At 25.7% G+C, this 20,036-nt stretch overlaps 1 protein-coding gene across 2 annotated transcripts in view; it reads right to left on the minus strand.

Moving 5' to 3' along the window:
• The window catches only part of LOC129968868 (leucine--tRNA ligase, cytoplasmic-like), a 59,247-nt gene extending 39,348 nt beyond the window's left edge, over positions 1-19,899 (minus strand). The window contains exons 1-2 of one of the 2 annotated variants that reach the window (XM_056083178.1): positions 19,883-19,899; positions 5,382-5,433 (exon numbers count right to left, since the gene is read on the minus strand). The gene's annotated coding sequence lies outside the window, so the exon portion shown is untranslated. Of the gene's footprint in view, positions 1-5,381; positions 5,504-19,882 lie in introns of those variants that run through there. The other variant, XM_056083177.1, reaches the window with a different exon arrangement.
• Between the last annotated feature and the right edge of the window lie 137 nt (positions 19,900-20,036).

Here is a 20,036-nt window from a genome sequence, read left to right on the forward strand (position 1 = left end):
AGAACTAAATATGCTTGTCATTCAGGTTAATGATAGTAATGTTACTCAGAAGTGTGAAGTTATTATACGACTAATTTAGACTATTAAAAAGTATAATTATAAAATATTAATTCAGAAAGAGTAATTAAAAAAAATATAGCGGTTGTAGAAAATTAACATGATTCATAAAAAATATGTTTCTGTAATGCACATTAAAGACAATTAGATGAGATATATGTAAATAGTTCTGAATGTGGTTTTAATATACAGGGTGGTTATAATTAAAGTTCCACTTTGAAATGGATATAAAAGGAAAACTACTGGACCAAATGTTGTTAATAGTTTAAAGGAGGTCATGGGAATTTCTTTCCTGCCCCCTTCCTCAAAAGTTTAAAAACTCATCACCAGGGGTGAAATGACACTGTATGCAATATTGGGCATGAAGACATCGGTTTAAAATGTGTTTCATCGCTTCTGAAACGTGTTACAAAGCATGTTAAATGTGGCGTCCACCATTTTCTGAAAGCAAGTTAAATCACATTACTGCATTCTCAAATGTAGCTCTTAGCATTTCAGGAGGAATGTTACGCACATGTCAGAGTATTGCATCTTTCAGTTCCGCCAAATTGTTTAGATTATCACCATAAACAGTGCTTTTGAGATAACACACATTGAACATGCTTTATAACATGTTTTGGAAACGATTAAACACATTTTAAACAGATGTCTTCATCTCCAATTTTGCTTAACAATATTGATACAAAGCCCTTTCATCTCTGGTGGCGAGTTTTTGAACTTTATTTATTTGGCAGAGAAGAAATTCCCATGACCTCCTTTAAATTATTACCAAGTTTGATAACATTTGGTCCAGTAGTTTTCCTTTTATGATAATTTCAAAGTGGAACTTTAATTATAACCACCCTGTATATGATATTATTTATTACTTCAAGGCATTTAATATATTACCATATATAATAAATAAGACTAATCTATTACTGAGGTATATTTGAAATTTCTTCCATTTTCAACACCAATAATGAATAGAATTCTTTTAATTTTAATGAAATCTTTCTACATCCCCAAAATTAGAAAAACTATGATTATTATACAATTTTCTTAAGCACAAGGGCAAGCAGTGATCTAGAGGTAAAGTCACATCTTCAGGACCAGAGGTTGAGATTAAAAGCATAATTAAATTATCATGTAAATATGCTAAATTCATTAAGATCAAATGTCTTCTTAGCAGTAGAAAAGAAGAAGGCGAGGAGGAACTAGCACAGTTGTTCTTTTCATTATCTGACAAAAAAATTACAAGGCCCTTCTAAAAATTAGATGTATTACTTCAATACAGGGCATAAATATAATTTAAATGATACCATTCATGGCCAATGCAATCACTCTTATGGCTCTATATAATAGGAACTAGCATTACAACAGACTAGAATTTAAAACATTTATTGCAACTGGAAAATTATTATCACATCCAAGATTTTTTTCATGATTTACTATCAAACTTTTTATTATAAGGCAAATTATCAATCAATCAAAATTTTAACTGTCTAAAAATTGTCAAATATATTCTATTTCTGCTTTTAAAAATACATTTATATTTCTTAACGAAGCATGGTTATATTAAAAGTGCTTAATAATATTGCATTTTCAACATCTTTGCATGTAGATTTCTATACAACTAATGATTAAAAATAGATGATAAAAATGTAAAGGGGGAAAAAAAACCCTTATGTACTTCAAAACATTTTATCAGTTTAAACCTTTTCAGATATCAGATAATTCATTTGATTGGTTCTTTTAAGGAACAACTAAAACAACACACAAAAAAAATTTCTAATCTAATGATCATAAGAATTTTTTTAATAATTTTTTTTATCTAATGATCATATTTTTTAAACCTAATTTGATATATGTCCTCTCTGAAATTTTCATAATATTAAAGCTAAAAATTATCAGTTACCATATAATAGAAATAATTATTTCAATGAATTTAAAATTTAAGTATATAAATGATAATAAATACCATCTCAAGCAGCATATTTAAAACATTTTAATGCTATGATTTAGGTAGCTTTCATATTTTAATAAATATACTTATCTTCAAAATATTTTTATCAGGAGCATTATTACAATTATACTTTATGGCTGCAAGAATGGTAAACAGCCACTCCAACATGTTAATCATAAATAACCAATCCAAAGACAAATGAAAATTTTGAATAATTAGACCATGATAGCAGTAGCGCAGATATGAAGACTGAGTCCTAAGGAACATTACCAGCCAGCTACAATAAAGCCCCTTAGGTAGATCATCTCATCAATGGCAGGCGATAGCTTACCCCACACCATTTCTGTACCTGCCAGGACAATAAGAAACTACCATAATACCTGAAGATTCTCATTCTCACATCTGAAGTCCAGCCCCCACCCCCATCATGGGAAATCTATGGCTTAAATAAAAAGATTCTGGATGCACAAATGAATGATATCAATTTAACAAAAGATCTTGCTGCATGTGTGTACATTAAGATAAACCATATAGTTAAAATAGTGCAAGTAATCTAATAGAATATTGTACCAAGATCTATTATTAGAGATACACGATAGTACATAATAGAGAAATATACTCATTTTTATATTTTCTCTATATGTTCACATTCATTAACTCACTCAATTTATCACAAATTGCACAAAAAATTAATAAAAAAAATATAAGGTATAGTAAAAATTTTAATCAATTTATTCATAAAAAGAAATTAATAGAGTAAAACATGCTTTTATTCTAAAATTCTGAACATTTAAAACTATGAGCTGCTAACCAAGATAGGAAATATTAAAAAAACTTTGGAAATGTAACAACAAGGTTTTTGTCAGTTCTACATTCTTTTCCTCCTTCTTCATGAGCACAACAACCCTTTGCCTCAACCATACACACTTTCCAGCACTTTTTATCCCTCACAACTGTCTTCTAGTTCTTTATCCTCAGAACATTCAGGTCTCTTTCCACATCATCCAGCCATCTAGTTGGAGGTCTTTCTCTGGACTGGCATCCCATAGGAATATTAAAAGTGGATATTTTGAGTGTCCTGTTTTCAGGGCATCTCCAGATATGGCCGAGTCCTCTTAACCTATTGCTCTGGATTACCAGTGTTATCTGTGGTTGCCTATAGAGTTTGTATAATTCAAAATTGAATTTGGTTCACCAACATCCCCTCTTGTACTTGAGCCAAAGATCTCGAACATATTCAGAGAACGCCGAGTGTCCACGTTAAAAATTCAATTTCACTTGCATAGAGCAGAACAGACCAGCTCTATATTACAGGATTATAAAACATATTAGAAAGTAATTTTCATTTAACCTTCTGACTTCCACTTTGATTGAGACAGCTAGTCATTTAGACATCGCCAGGACAATCGAAATGCCATATGCTTACTTCCTTTCCCACTTTTAAATAAGGGCCATAAAACAGTGCAGAAAGAACTGATCTTTTTGACAATGGTTGTTTCCTATCCCACAGACGCTGCTGATTGATGTCAAAAGAAAGAGTTTAAGGAAAAATATTTGATTTACATTAAGCTTTCTACTTGCTAATTACTAAAATCTCTAGCTAAAATTCATGAACATAATAAAAATAGATATTCTTTTGGTCTTCAAATTTTATGTTTAGCAACAATTTTGGGCTTGCAAAAAGCATTTGAAAAAAAAAATGAGACTTTGGTTATGTTGGATAATACATTTACAATATTTGTAAATCATTAGATAGAATATTTTGTCCACGTAAATATTCTCTTTCTTATGTTACATATTGTGCTTTGCTGTCACTTTAAATTCAAAAATTAAAAAAAAAAAAAATTGTAATTTACTTTGGAAATAAAGTTATTTTTTTACATAACAACATATACCTTAGTAAGTTTTCAACTTTGGAACTTTACTCTCTTTAAATACTAATAAGTAAATCTAAACAATTACTTTATAAATTAATTTATTAAAGTTTAAATAAATTAAATATTCTCTTAAATTTTAATAATATATTGTTTACAGTGATTTATTTTGATTGATTAATTTTAAATTTAAAAAAAAAAGAACTTTTGAATGATTAAATGTTATGATGCAGGAAAGATTTTTAATTTAAATGATCATGCAAGTACCATTTTAAAGTTATAATTGTATCAAATATGTCTATCATGAATTAACATGTTTTAATTATAGATCGCAGTAAAAAATCTAGAAAATATATAAAGTTATCACAATTTATACACAACTCTTCATTAATCAATAATAGTTTGAACAGTAGAGATATTGTGATATAGGAACCACCACAGTGTAATCAAACACTTGATTGCAAAAAGGGGGAGGGGGAGAGATTTATCTTTTATTATCTTTACTTTTAGTTGTTTTGACTTTTAAAAGAACTGTGTTTTAAAGGGTTAATCAATATATTTTAAATAAGCATAATCATTAAACTTTTATTTATCTTAATTTCAGATTTCTGTTTCTGTATACACTTTGGAAGGTAATATTGTTTATGTATTCATAGATATAGTTAGCGAATATTTATACAAAGTTTCAGAAATCCAGTTTTAATTCAATAGTTTGAAAATAGTTTTATTCAATATAGCAACACTTTCTTTTATATAGCAACTTATAATAACCATCAGATGTAATACCAGTGATTATTTTAATGTTATTTTATAACTGAAATATTAAATTAAATTAGAAGTTGCAACATAATATTCTGATTTATAAAAATAAAATGAGTTTTTCATTACTTAATTCAAATGGTAAATGTTCTAATTGAAAAATTGAGCGAATAAACACACTATCTCTCCAAACATATATATATATATATATATACATGATTGAAATGTACATAGGTTGAATAAGAACAATTAAAAATAAATTACTTTACAATTAAATTTAAAAAAAATATTTAAATTAGAAGAAATATGATACAATATGTTGCAATAGTAATGAAGTAAAAATGTGGTAATTTCTGTGAAAAAATTGACACTAGAATCTTCAGATCAACAATTATAATAAATTTTGTTTTATTTTAAAATAATGAACAACTAGAGAATGGAAATTTTATTTTTCTGCACAATTTATTTTTTAAAAATTAATTCCAGATATGAAATTAAAAATTCCGTCTTTAAATATAAAAAGCAGTAATAAGTAATCAATAAATCATTTATTTAAGAAGACGGTGTATTTAAAAAAAAAAAAAAAAACTAATAAAAGTTATTTTGAAAGCATTATTGAAAATTAAATTAAAATATCTTTTTGAAAATTAAAATTATTTTTTTCAAAGAAAAATAAAATTAATAGATGGAAACCAATTATTTGTAAAATAATAATCTACACAATAACACAAATAATTCGTTTAACTTACATTATAAATTTAAGAAATACAAATGTTGACAGAAACTGCAAAATTTCATTCGGACACATGTGGAGACTCGTTAACCGGAGGACGCTTGAACCCCCCATTTGAAGTTGAAAGGGGGGAGCAGTGGGGGGAAGCATACTGGAGGACGGATTTCATTCCGATAGTGATGGAAATGGGGGAATCGATGTATGGTTGCTTTTGGAAAAGCTTTTTTCGCCAAAATTTGAAAATTTATTTACCCGCCAAGAATGAAGCGCATTTTTGGAATGTATAGGGTGGAGTGTGGACGAATGTCGGTTGGATCTATGATGAAGGCAGACCTTATTTATGCACGATCTTTTTTAATAAAAGAATAATACCGTGTTATATATATTATATTTATTTTTGCTCATAATTAAGTTTTATGAATCTAATTTTTGACTAGAAATTAATGTTGACTGTGGCTGAGAACTTGGGAAAGCTGAATTTTCTACAGGCGCCTTCTATTTATAATTAATTAAATAGCAAGAAACTAATATGTTAACTCATAATTAAATTCTATCTTCTATTGGTTTGTTAAATGAAATTTAAAGATTTCACAAAGTAATGGAATGAACTTACAAGTTTCATTTAAATTCTTAATGGAAGCTAAAAATGATGCTTTATTCGGAATACAAATTCGATGTAGTTTTCATTTTATTTCTTGCAATTTGGCTGTATTCATTGGAAAGTATTTTAGTTTTTTTATACTATTAATTTTAATGCCCATATTTTGTTTGTTTGTTGTTGTACAAAGCTAAATGTTTTTTTTAAAAAATTAGCTACAAATTTTTTTAAATGATGCTTTTAAAAAATTATATATATTTTTTTACCTAATTAAGTAATAAATTAGTGTTATAGAACATTTAAAACATTTTTTATAACTGCAGGCATGCTTTGATTTTGTTATTTGCTAGTATTTATAGTAGCAATAAAGCATTTATATTTTGTGGTCTAAAAATTGCAATAATAAAAATCTGTAATCTCTTTCTTGCAGTTTTGTCCATTCTTTTTTTTTTTTTTTTTTTAATGTTGATAATGTGCATGAACTCTTTAAAATTTGTTTTCAAATTGAATAATTCATACTTGTAAAAATATGCATTGTAAAGATATATATACATTATTTTAGTTAAGTTTTTGATAAAATATGGCTTATTCTCCTTTAAGAAAGTATGATAACCAAAAATCCTCAAAGGAATCATCAAAATATTCAATATTTTCTATTTAATAAAAACTAATTTCTGTTTTGTTAAAATAAGATTTATATTGAATTAAAAATTATATGCATAAGCTGATTAATATTACATGATTTTAAAAAGTACTTTTTCAATACATATATTTCTTATTCTAATTTTTTTTTTTTTTTCATAAATGCTTAATACATTTATTTATGCATACAGCAATTTAATTCTTCTTTTAATGTTAAAAATCAGAATTTTGATTGAAAGTAGCCAAACTAAATTTGAAAAGGTAATAGAATCAATTATTTTTAATTATATGATTGGTGTAATAATATTTTAAAAGAAAATTTGTATTAAAAATTCTAATATCGTGGATAAATTTGTTCTAAATGTTGAATTTTCTACTTTTATAATAATGCACAGAAGTTAAAACTTTTAAAGAAAATTTGGAATGTAATTTTTAATTTCAAAAAATAAAAATTATTTTTTAATTTAATATAAAAATATTAGTGTATTCTAAATTAGTCAATAGAATTTTCAATTAAATTGTAAAATATCATTTGTTAATTTTTGCATAATATTTAAGTCATATTTTATTCAACACTTATATTTTCTCAAGAAATTTTTCTTTTTCTTAGTTTTTTGAACCTTAATTTCTTCTCATTTTGATTTTCAATAATAATTCATGAAATAAAAATGATTTGCTTCACAAACATTCATTATTGTAATATACAAATGTATATTAGTTAACCAAACCATTAACAGAATAAACATTTACTCCACCTTAAAAAATGCTATACTAATATTGTTTTAACTTATTCAAATGAGTGGATAAATACCAAGTAATGAATAGTTCTGAGATATTGTGTAAAAAAAATTATAAAGGATGATAAAAATCCTTAAAACCTATAAAACTTATATAGTTTATATATATACTTTATCTTTTAAAATTAAGGTTTTGACTAAATTATTAAAAAAGACAATTTCTATGAGGATATAGAAAAAAAAATGTTTTAGGAAAAAAAAACTGGAAAATAATTTTTTTTTTTTAAAGTAATGAATAACTACAATGGAATAATGAATTTTAACACTGTTTATGTTAAATTGAAAAAAAAATATTTACAATTTAGAATCAATAATAAAAATAATAATAATCTCTGAATCAAATTATCTGCAAATTCATTTGTTCAATAGGAATTTAATAACTTGGAGAATATGACTTTAGTCACTTGGAGACTTTAAATCAACTTCCATTGTCCCCATTACTAAAACGTAAAGAAAGGCTAATTTCCAAAAATAAATTAGTATTGATTCAATTCACCTTCAGTAAAAATTTTAAACTACTGACACAAGTAGGTTAAAACTGTCTGAGTGGTTTAACTTACATATATCAATTGGATCAATAAAAGAAAATAGATGGCAATCAACTGAAGACAGATTTTATTCATTACAGAAAAAAGGATGGACAGAGAATAAATAATATCAGAAGGATCACAAAATATGTTCTGATCATTGTTTTGATGAAGGAGTTTGTATGAAACCAGTATTTTAAAAATCAAAGTAGTTTTGTACATTTTAAATGCAACTGAAAGAACTTCCTGGGCCATTGTATTCACAAAAGAAGAAAAAAGAAATCTTTTAGCATATGAAAGAGCAGTTGAACTTGGATATGTATCATATAATTGGGGACTTCTAAAGAGAACTAGACAGGAAAAAAAAAAAAAAAACTTAATGAACAAAGAGAAAGCACAATCATTTACAATTGGAATATATGATATAATATATTCTCAAGATATTGTATCAAAGCTGATAATCTATGCAACTCCTCTCAAAATTCAAATTCTACCTCTAAAACATGATTCTTATTAATGCTTAAACCACAGCTTGAAAATTGGAAGGAAAAAAACTGTAAACAATATCTTTCACTTTTGTTTCCAATATCATTTTTAAAAAAAATCTTTCTTTTTTATTTAGTTAAAATTACTTTTTACAAAATCGTGTACCTCATTATTATTCATTGTAACTAAAAAGAATTTAAATTAAGTATGTTAAATGTATGATGTGTTATTCTTTGTTTTTTGATGAAATAAAAAAATTGATATGCTTCCCTCCCTTTCTCTCTTTTATCTTTATACTTTTTCTGCCTCTTTATAACATTAGTATATAAGATCATATAGTTTTTTTATATGAATACAATTAATTGAAAAATAAATTACCATTGTGGATATTTATCCTTAAAATTAGATACCTGAATGCCATCACTAATCAACTCGCACTAAAAGAAAATTTTACTTTTGAAGAAAAATAATTATTTTGCAAATAAAAGAAACCTTGGTTAATGCTTCATAATTTCCACATGTATTTTTTGAAGTTTTAAATACTAAATCTGAATGATAAAATGGTATTTTAACAAAATTTCGAATATAGCTGTGTTAATTTACCTAAGCATTTTTATTGAACAAATAAAATATCTTGAAGGGTACGAGAAATTGTGTTGTTTCAAGATGTCATAAGGAATTGTTTACCTCGTTTGTAGATTTTTCAGCTACTACTGCAAACATATTCCATTTTTTTTTTCAAAGATTATTGTTATCAAATAATATTATTGCTGTCATACTTTTTTTTTTGTAATCACTATATTGCATACAAACAAACGCGTAATGTTGAGTGACAGAAAAAACAAGTTTAAATTAATGACAAAAGAATAAATTCATCTTTACTTGATTAGTTAAATTTTGATAGTCTTGGGAATGAAATGAATTTTATTACAATAATAAAAATTATTGTAGAAATACATTCTAAAATATTTTTTTAGTTTATTTATATTAAAAAGACAATTGTATGATAATGAAATTGATATCAATAAAAGGATTTTGATATTAAGTTTGGAAAATGATGTTAGTATCATTTTTGTACAATAATATATTTGGGAATTATAAGAGGAAAACATCAACATTTTGTTTAGTTAAAATTATAACTGGAAATTTTGATGCATTGCATCAAAGCACACGCTTTCATCTTTTAAAGCATGTTTGATAGATTTTCAGTTTCTGGAGTCGGCAGTCTGTCTTATAATTCATGTTAAAGTATAGATAAATATATGAACAACTATATATTTCTTCAGTAAGATTGAAATTACAATTGCATATCTGTATATTGACCTAATGTTATTCTTTGATTTGATATCCACCGGAATGCAGGATCTTGTAAAATTTTTATTCATCTATTATTCTATTTAAAAGTGAAGGGTTTTTTTTTATCAATTAATTTTAATAAACATTATTTTGATATTTTTCTCCTTTTTCTTTCGCATTTTAATCCTCAAAATAAAATTGCTTAAATGTAGTTTCTCAAAGAAAGCTTATTTGCAGAAAAGTATTTCTTAGATAGCGCAGTAACCGATGCTTTTATGAGCATAAAGAAAGAAAAATAGATACTTATGACAGTTCTGTAAATGATTTTTCCACTTCCATCTACTTATCTATCTCTGCTGCTTTTGAAAAGCTACCCCAATTTGCTTACGGCAACAAAACCACCGGGTGGTGGTAAGCAGATGCGCTCTTATCTAGTATCATATGTGCTAAAATTGTAGGATTAACGGAATTTAATTAGCTTTTAGAGAAAACTTGGTAAACAGTTAGAAAAGCTGTAGGGAATGCATATTTCTCATTCTTATAATGTGAGTGATTGATGGATAATGATTCTTTTTTTATGGGATAATCCACATTTTTCCCACGCGAAACTTGATAATTACACTTTAACCCATGCCTGGAGATGGGAAAATTCAGTGAACTCATGATCTAATTTCCTTCAAACAAATGCCTTCATTTTATAAAGGCAAATGAATAAATTTTTATTGAATTAAAAAAAAAGACAATTTAAGGAATAATTAAACAGATAGTTATTTGTTTACACAAATGATATAACAAAGTATTTGACATTCGCATTGGTCTGTGAATATCCATTTTGAACGGATGATTTTTAAGTAAAGTTGATTAAACTGAATCTATTTTTCCCTTGTAGCACATAAATATTACAAACACTTGATAAAGAATATTGGAATTATTATTACGATTTATTTCTTATTTAATACTTTTTTATCGATGTATTTTAGTCAGTTTTTGAGTTCGCTGTTTTGAGCTGCATTTTAATATAGTTAATGTTTTGATAGCAATAATGGACAAAACCATTTTTTATACAACCATGTCGAATGAGTTTTATTTCAATATATAGTATGTATAAATATATATATATATAGAGAGAGAGAGATTAATTAAAATTATAGTTGTAAATTTTGATAAATTGCCTAAAAGTACACATTTTTATCCTTTAAATCACGTTTGCTAAATGTTAAGCTTTGGGGCGGCAGTCTGTCTTGTAACTCATGTTAACATATAGATAAACACATTAATAATTATATTATTCTTCAGTAAGACTGAAATTACGAACGGGTATAAGCATCTTACTCTAACGTTATTCTGTTGATTTAATATTCATTAAAAAGGACCGAGAAGAGCTATTTGGAAGGCAGCATATAGCAAAATTTTTATTAATCTGCTTAATGATCAAGATTTTTAACCAAAAAATTTTAATAACATGAGTTTTATATTTTCCTCTTTCTTGTTTGGTATTGTATTCATCAAAGAAAGAAATCGCTTAAAAGTAGCTTCTCAAATAAAGGCAATCGTTTGCAAAAATAAATTCAAGTTAAAATATCGATTTTTATTTATTCTTTTATTATTATTTTTTTTTTATTGGGCTCAATTTTTCATTCGGTTGATATGTCTAATTTTTCTGAAAAGGATGTTGCATTATTTACAAAAATTTTAACATGATTAAATTTATAGATTGGATGTTGTCTCTGAATTAAGTTAGAACATTTATAAGGCAAAAACATATTCGAGATTTCTGAAGGCTAGACCGTTCGACCGAAAGTTGGTTCGTAATTTGAATAATAAATGTTCACTAAGAAAAGTTTTTAAAATTGCAAATAGGTTTTTTACTTTAAAAATTTATTGACGTTTTAACCCTTCGTCTCAATAACTTCGGAGCGTATTGTTGCATAGAAGTCATTCTTATGCCATTTTAAAATTCAAAATATTAATTATTCAGTGATATCAATTTTATTTCTGTGTAATTTCTTTTCATATTTTGATTAAATATTTGAAAATATTTTAAAGAATATTTTATAATAATACTTTCTAGTACCTTTGTTACAGGGTTGATCTTAGAAAACGCGAGGCCCAATCTGAAACTATTTTCTATAATACTTATTTCTAGACAATTTTTACCAGTTATATAAAATAACTTTTGTAAAAATAAACATTTTTTAAAAGATATTCTAATTAGTGAATTAAAAGCAGATTTTTAAAAAAATTAATTGATTTTTTTTAAATTTTTAAATTATTGTTACTATTCCCCTTTGGCAACTAGCTGGTTTGCCTAGAATTAACATTTCCTTTTCAATTAAATATTTTATGTAACTTGCTCTCTTAATAGATTCTCAAGCAAAATGTTTTTAAGCTTCAAATTTTTATAAACATATCACCGATACTATTATAGAAGCCTTTCCTTATTCTGTTCGTTCTTCGATGCCTTTCTCTAATTTTCTATGAGCTCCCGTAAAATGTAAACTTGAAATTGAAGCCGGAATTGATAAAACTTCAATAAATACATTTTTTAAAAACCAAACACGTCTTTAAAAAATATATGAGTTCAGAATTAATATCTAATTTGTATTACAGAATATTTACATATTTTATGAATTAAATAAAAAACATAATTCAATAATATTTTTTTTGGCCTCGTCATAAAATTTTATTTTTAATTTTGCTTTCTAAAAGATTTAAATGACGTAATATTTTATTTTATTTCAATTAAAAAAGTACTTCTGTAAACGATTATGAAGTCTAAATTTTATACGATCCTTCAGACCTAGGAATCCTATTCAGTAAAATAATCTTGACCATCTAACGTTTCCATCTTTGCGGCAAATCTGACCGAGTTATAAAGCCTTGAATATCCTTATTTTAGGACAATCAAAAATGTAATTATTTTAGATTGATCAATCTTGGGGAAACTCAGGGCACTGATTTTGTATCTCCGAGGCAGTCAATGGAGTTCCGCGTTTTTATAAAACAATGACATTCAAATTGTCATAATTCACTCAGTTTTGGTCACAAAAGGGCGAACTTTTTTTTATATAATATAACAAAATATACATAGAAAAATTATTAAAAGCATGCCTCATATTTAAGTCAACTCAACATGGGAAAATAAACCAAACCTTCATATCTTGGTCATATCAGTGGGAAAAGGCTAAGATGAGGTATTAGGAGCAACAATGTAAATGGTTTCAGTTTCTCTTCAGTAATAAAATACAATGCTGTAAAATAAACTTAAAAACTTTTAAAAAATAAAAAATAAATTGTATGGCAAAAAAATTTTCATCATTAAAAAGATAATTTTTTGAATTTTAAGATGCTGTGCAAATTTTTTTTCTGCTATAATATTTTCAGAAATTATTGCAAAAACACCAAAATTTCACAAATTTTAATTAACTGAAAATTCAAAAAATCCCACCGAAATTTCAAATTTCCGCACTGAATATATGTGCAAAATTTGGTTGTTATAGATCAAACGATTTTCCCTGTACAGTAGCAATACAAACACACACAAATTTATCTTTATAATTAGTGCAGATTATATGCATTATGTAATTTAAAAATAAATTGTTTTTTTTTTTTCATATTCAGTACCGGATGACACTACTCATGTGAAATTAAAAATTAAGTAAATTGACAAGTTAATTTCTAGCAAAATTATGTATAGTCATCGAGAATACAAACGTGTAGTGCAATTTTGAACTCTGTCACTTGAGAGGGTGAATAAAAATTCCATAACAAAACTTCATCTTTACAAACATGAAATGCATTATCTACTAATAATAAAGCGTATTATTAGTAGAGCGATCTCTACTAATAATAAAGATGACTATGTGTTTGCGCGTCTGTATATCTGGGTTTTGACGCTCTATTAGTCAAACCGTAAGACATATAGCTACCAAACTTAGTACGCACTTACTATGTTGGACGGATAAAATGTGCACTTCGGAGCAATTTTTTAAAATTTTAATTAATTATAAATTAAGCAAGTTCTTGATGTTTTTTTCCCTCGATAACTTTCGAAAATATTACAGTATAAATGTTATTTTTATATATTCAGAAATTTTTTTTTCAATGATTGTAATTTTTTGCAGTATAAATATTTTTTTCATATTTAATCAATTTTCTAAAAATATTTTAGGCACATTTTCCAGCAAAAATCTTAAGAATTCTGAGCAAATATTAAACGTATCAAGAATAATCATACAAAAGCATAAGAATTCTTGATGAACACCAAAGTTATTATTAAATTTGCAAAAAAATGTTCAGTTTTCGTTTTACTGTGCGAATTATTATTCTGTCCTTTAAAAAAATTATGACTGGAAAAGCTGATCTCAGGAAAGTAAGCAATATAATTATCTAATTCTGCAAAAAAAAAAAAAAAAAAATCTGAAAAATTTACATTTAAAATATTTTTAATATGAAGAAAAATGCCAATTTTGGTTTTGCTCTAGTTTAGAAATTAGATTGTATTGTTAAAAGACTAAAAATATCAAAGTGCATCCACGATGGTTTAGTGGCGTTGGCAGAAAATAAGGAAAATGCATAGTAAAATGAATAGAATCATAGAAGTCTTCTAATATAATATTTATTATAGACTATCTATCAAAATTTGAAGCTAATAAATAATTTGCTTAAGAAGCTATTAAGACCCAGTTACGTAAAGTATTTAATTGAAAATTTTAGCGGCCATTAACGTTGGCTAGCCAGTTAGTCGGTGACTAGTATTAAATAAAATGTTGCTATAGATATAACTCAGCAATAGAATGGAAATCACAAATAGAAATTAACGCTAAATAGAAAATGATTAAAACGTGTTTTTCACACTGATTAATAAACCAAACATACTCGTAAATTTATATATACTTTAAAACATATGCTTTAATTTTTAATTCATGAATGCACCACAACAAATGAACAAAAATTTGTATACTATTTGTGATAAGTAAATAGGTCACTATACTATTTATTTCAGTGACTTAACAAAGATTTATGAAAATTCTTTATTTGGTACAAAAAGAAAATTGAAATGCAAAAACATTGTCAGAAATAAATAATTTTTAGGACTTACATAAAAAATAATTGAAAATTCATAGATCATTATTGTCGTTTATTATTAGGGAGCAATTTTTCTTGTTTTTATTTCCTTTTGCGAACTTTTTATATAAATCTGAAATCCAGCTGATTTCAGATCCAATCGATATAACTGCTCAACAATTTAAGCGTCCTTGCTGAATTAATGATCGTAAGTTTGTTTTATAATTAATGATTTAATGATCGTAAGTATGTTTTATAATTAATGATTTAATGATCGTAATTAATTTCAAGTTGGAAAACTTTCTTTCTACAAATGCTAAAGAAACTGAAACTGTCAAGAGAATCCGTAGATGAATATATAAATTTGAAATGCGTCTTATCTGTTATCACAAGCCAGAAATTCAAAATTTTCATGGTTTTTATTTTTATTTTTAATTTTATTTTATTTCCAAAGGCATTCTTCAATTTCCTCACAAAGCATTCAACTATCATATTTTCATTCAAAAAAGATTGGGATTTTTTTCCCCTTCTGCAAATTATTTCACGAAAAAAACTATATTATTCCAAATGTTCCCATTAATGACATATGGATAAATGTGTCTTGTTAAAATGGTGATTAATAAAGAAAAATGTTGATAGAATATCCATATCTACCATAATGGAAAAAAGTTTTAAAAATTTTAAAAAATACTTATTTTTGTAAGCATTTGAGCTCTCAAAAGTTAAAATAAAATTTTTAAAAATAACCCTTTAGGATTACAGGAGAATTCGAATTAAGAACAAATATCTTGTTTTTGAATAAATTCAGTGCAGAATAATAATTTCATAAATTCACATTTCCTAGTTAAAAGGCTTTTATTTAAAAATTCCTTTATTCAAATTTTATAGAAAACACCACTTTTATAATGAACCAGAATCCAATGCATAAAATGCTAATTATTTTTTAAAGAAGAAATGCCTTGAAATGTTTATTTTCTACTATTGAAAAGTTTCCCCACAGATCCATTAGTAAATAGCATGTTAAGTGGAATAGAAGTTAGTAATTTCCGTTGCTGAAGAGTTTTAACTTTCCGAATTCTTCTAAATTGTAAATTCTAAAAAAAGATAGAAACAATGATAGACAAAAAACTGGTAACAATGATGGAAACAGGAAAAAAAAAAAAAAAAAAAAGCTGATACAAAATTAGCAGTAACATTGAAAACGGCTTTGAGCTTTTTTTTTTTTTTTTTTTTTTTTCAACAGTGAAATATAATATATTTTTGCAAAATACGTTTAAAATATATTTCAAAAAATTTATTAAATATTGTAAGAAAAATTGTATGATAAACAAATTTGGTATCATTAAAAGGATATATATATATATATATATATATATATATATATATATATATATATATATATATATATATATATATATATATATATATATATATATATTAATTTTATAATGCTATAAAAACTATTTTTCTACTGTAAACTTTTAAAAAGTTATCCCGAATAAAAACCAATATTTCGCTTAATTTTTAATTAATTAAAAACATTTTAATCGCTCTGAAAAGCACATTTTTTCCCACCAAACTAAATATTTGCCAAATTTCATTGATACATGTCAAAAAGGCTGGTTTGTAAAGTCAGCACATGTACAAACAGACAGAAGCTTTTTCCTTATGTTTAAATATCAAAATTTAGTTAAAATACCAATACATTTTCTCACTAAACATTCTTACCAGCAGCCTTATGTGTTTTTAGCAAAGACTAATCACTCCCTAGCCCCTCTTTTCAATGAGCTAAGAATGATTTATTGGACGTTTAACTCGTACGGAAATGTCTGGTCCCAATACCCTTCTCGTGCCCCCTCCCCATTTTTTTCCCTACTAAATAGACAAAGTAGCTGTAAATTTTATGTTACGAACATACAATACCCTTCTTAAAAAGACTACTAGGATTCTTTTATGTTTGTTAAGGTCCATGGCAAGGCGGAAGAAAAATTAACCCTGTATGCAGGAAATATGAAAGAGACCTTATGAACGTCGCCCAATTGGAAGCAATCGACTAAAGACCGATCCTGCTTAATTCTTGGTCTTATGCTCAAGAATGTGTTTGATATTGTCGATATTAAACACCATTTTTATTTACTTTATTGCTGTTGTAATTAAGGAAAAAGAATAATATAAAGATAGATTAAAATGAAACCTAAAATATTATTATACTACGATATTTCGAATTAAAGGTTTGAATCACCTTAATATTTATTTTTTGTATAATTTCTGTGATAAATTTGAAAAGAGAATATAAGTAGTGTATAGAAAATATAAGGATCTTTTTGATCTGCCGTCAAAGACCTTTTTTTCCTTAATCTGTTCTCTCCTAGCAGATAACAAGTGGTCATGATCAATTACATGATGTTATTGATACCAGATAAGATTAATGTATTAATCATTGGAAGGAGTAATAGGATTTAATTGAACAAAATTAAAACACAGTGCTTGATAAAATCAAATATCATAAATCCCATTATGGGTTTGAAGGGGTTTATACATTCCAGCTTATTTTCATCAAATAATCTACAAACAAGTTCATTACATTTTCAGAGAATAAATGTAGATTATTCAAAGAATAGTAGTTGATTAGAAAAGATATGTAGAAATTTATAGAAAAATTAAAGGTCCATGCTACACATTCAACATTAATATAACAATATAGGCGCATACCCGGCAGCTGAACAAAAATGCTAAATAGAGAATCAGTCAATAAATATTAATTTTGGATTTTAAGAGGAGTCGGTGCATAACTAAGCAGGTATTCCATGTATGACATGGCTAGAGCCGAAGAAGAAATATGAGCTCTAATGTTAGCTAACTATTTAATAAATAAACACCGCGTTCCCCAATGATATAAGAAGACTGTTTTGTTTCACATTGAAAACACATTTACATTATAAGGATGATTATTGTTAGATGTATACTTTGGAAACGAAATCGAAATAATTAGGGATGTATCAGCTGCTTTCGGTGACCAGCTGGTCTGTCCATCATACATTTAGTATTATTTTAATTATGTCAATTAAAGTATTTGCAATAAATTTAATTTTTGTTAAATTAATGCATGAATTGCAAAAAAAATAACAAGTTACATATAGTTGTAAATTATTATAAAAAATACTGTTTATAAGAATTTTTTTAATACTTAATTTTAGTTTAATTCTTCTTTAATTCTTAGTTTTTTATGAGAATTACTGTTTAAGCAAACTATAATATATAAATAATTAACATAACCTTCGAAAAGAATTATCTTGCGTTGATAGAGGACTTATTTAATGACTGAGCTAAGAAGTAAATATATTAAAACTAATAGAAAGTTAATTTTTAAAATTGCTTTTTATTAAATGATAAAAAAAAGCCATAAAAAGCTGGTCAAATAAAAAAATCAAGTGTATTTTATTAGGAAAAAAAAAAAAGATGCTCCAGTTACACCTAATTTTTAATTTTATGTTAACCTAAAATAAAGGAAATAAAATAAATAAAAAATAAATAAAAGAAATGAAAATAATAAAGTAGATTTGAATCTTCATCCAAAATATTATAGAAAGCCAAGATTATAGATTTTAATTGCTTAGTTTTATATTATCTTTAAAAAATTAAAATGACAATAATATGCGCATAAAATTGTATTGAATATCACTGCAATGTGCTCATATAGAAGTATAGTTTACTAAACCAGTGAAAAATATTTTTGAAAAATATGTTTAAAAGTATTTTGAAAAATAATAAGATCAAAGAAATAAAATATTAAATGGAGTTAAAAAAAAAGATAACTGAAAAATTCATTTTTTAAAAATTTAAAATGTTTTTGATCAGTGATATATTTTGAAGTTATAAAGAAAATGTTGGAATTTTGTTAATTTTTTATTAAAATTTTAATTTAATTTTTGAAACAAGATTTCTTAATATTGCTATGTAAGAAATAGCTAATTGCCAGCCAAATTTGGAAGCTCTAAGTCCAACAACTTGCCTCGAAAGATGCAATTTATTGATAGCATGCCAGCCTATAAATTTTATTATATTAAAAGTATGAATAATTTTATCTCATATTTTTTAATAAAGAAAAATCGTTCAGCTTTGATTGAAAAATGAAAATGATTTGTCTTTCATTTACAATATTGCTGTAAATCAAAATTTAAAAATTTGTTAAAATAAAGAATATTATAAGATTTTATAATTAAAAAGATATATGTCTAAATAAACTTTTATTTTAAAGATGAATTAAAATCTTTTTTTAATTTGGAAACATTTTCGAAAGTTATTGCAGAAAAACTTCAAACTTTTTTGCTGTTTTTAAAAAAAAAATTACTTTACCAAACATTACACTTTCCTACCCTCCAAAACATATTTATTCTTCTCTGCATACACACACGCACGTTCTCTTTTATTAGAAAAAAAATTTGCATTTAGTAAAAAATTTATATATATATTATATGGAGAGTCCTTGCAGTCAAATGTTATTTCGAATCGCAATAACATAAAAGCATCTATTTATTCAAATTTCGCATGAAAATATTTCTATTATTTTCGACTGTTGGAGACGTTTTCTCTCAAATGAAAAATAGTTATACAAAAATAAAATAAATAAAAAATAATAAATAAATACATTGATATTTTCAATAAGTTATTTAATAAATAATAATTTTTAACAAATGACTTAAAAAAATTCTTAATAAATAAATACATTTTAATAATAATAAAGAATTTATTTACATCAAAATCAATTTAAAATAAAAAAAATTATCAGATGAATTTCTGGAAGAGTGTAAAAGAAACGAGTAAAGTTTCAGAAAGAGTAAAAGAAACGAAACAGTTTGACGATTCCAAGTTTTGGCGGAATAAAATAAAAAACAAAATCGCATAATAGGAAAAGAAAAAGATTGGCATAATTCGCCACAAATGTGCTTATTTGCCAAATCTTATAACCCCTATTATAGCTAATCCTGCAATTGCGATAGTTCTTGTTAGCGCCTATAGATGGCTGTAGACTGCTGGCGCCGTCTACAGGCACTAATTGGAACCTAGCTTGATCCTCCAATACGTCCTCCGGTTAACTCTACCCGACACATGTGTTCATGCGTGTTGATAGCATAAAGTAAGGTATGGCTGTTTTCTTGCTGATCCTAATTTTTAAGAACATAAATAGTTCCAGCAAAGGAACGAAAAAGCCTTTAGAAACAATAATGTAAACAATGATTTAGAAATAATAATGAACA

This window comes from Argiope bruennichi, chromosome 5, assembly GCF_947563725.1.
Source record: "Argiope bruennichi chromosome 5, qqArgBrue1.1, whole genome shotgun sequence".
NCBI classification, from domain to species: domain Eukaryota; kingdom Metazoa; phylum Arthropoda; class Arachnida; order Araneae; family Araneidae; genus Argiope; species Argiope bruennichi.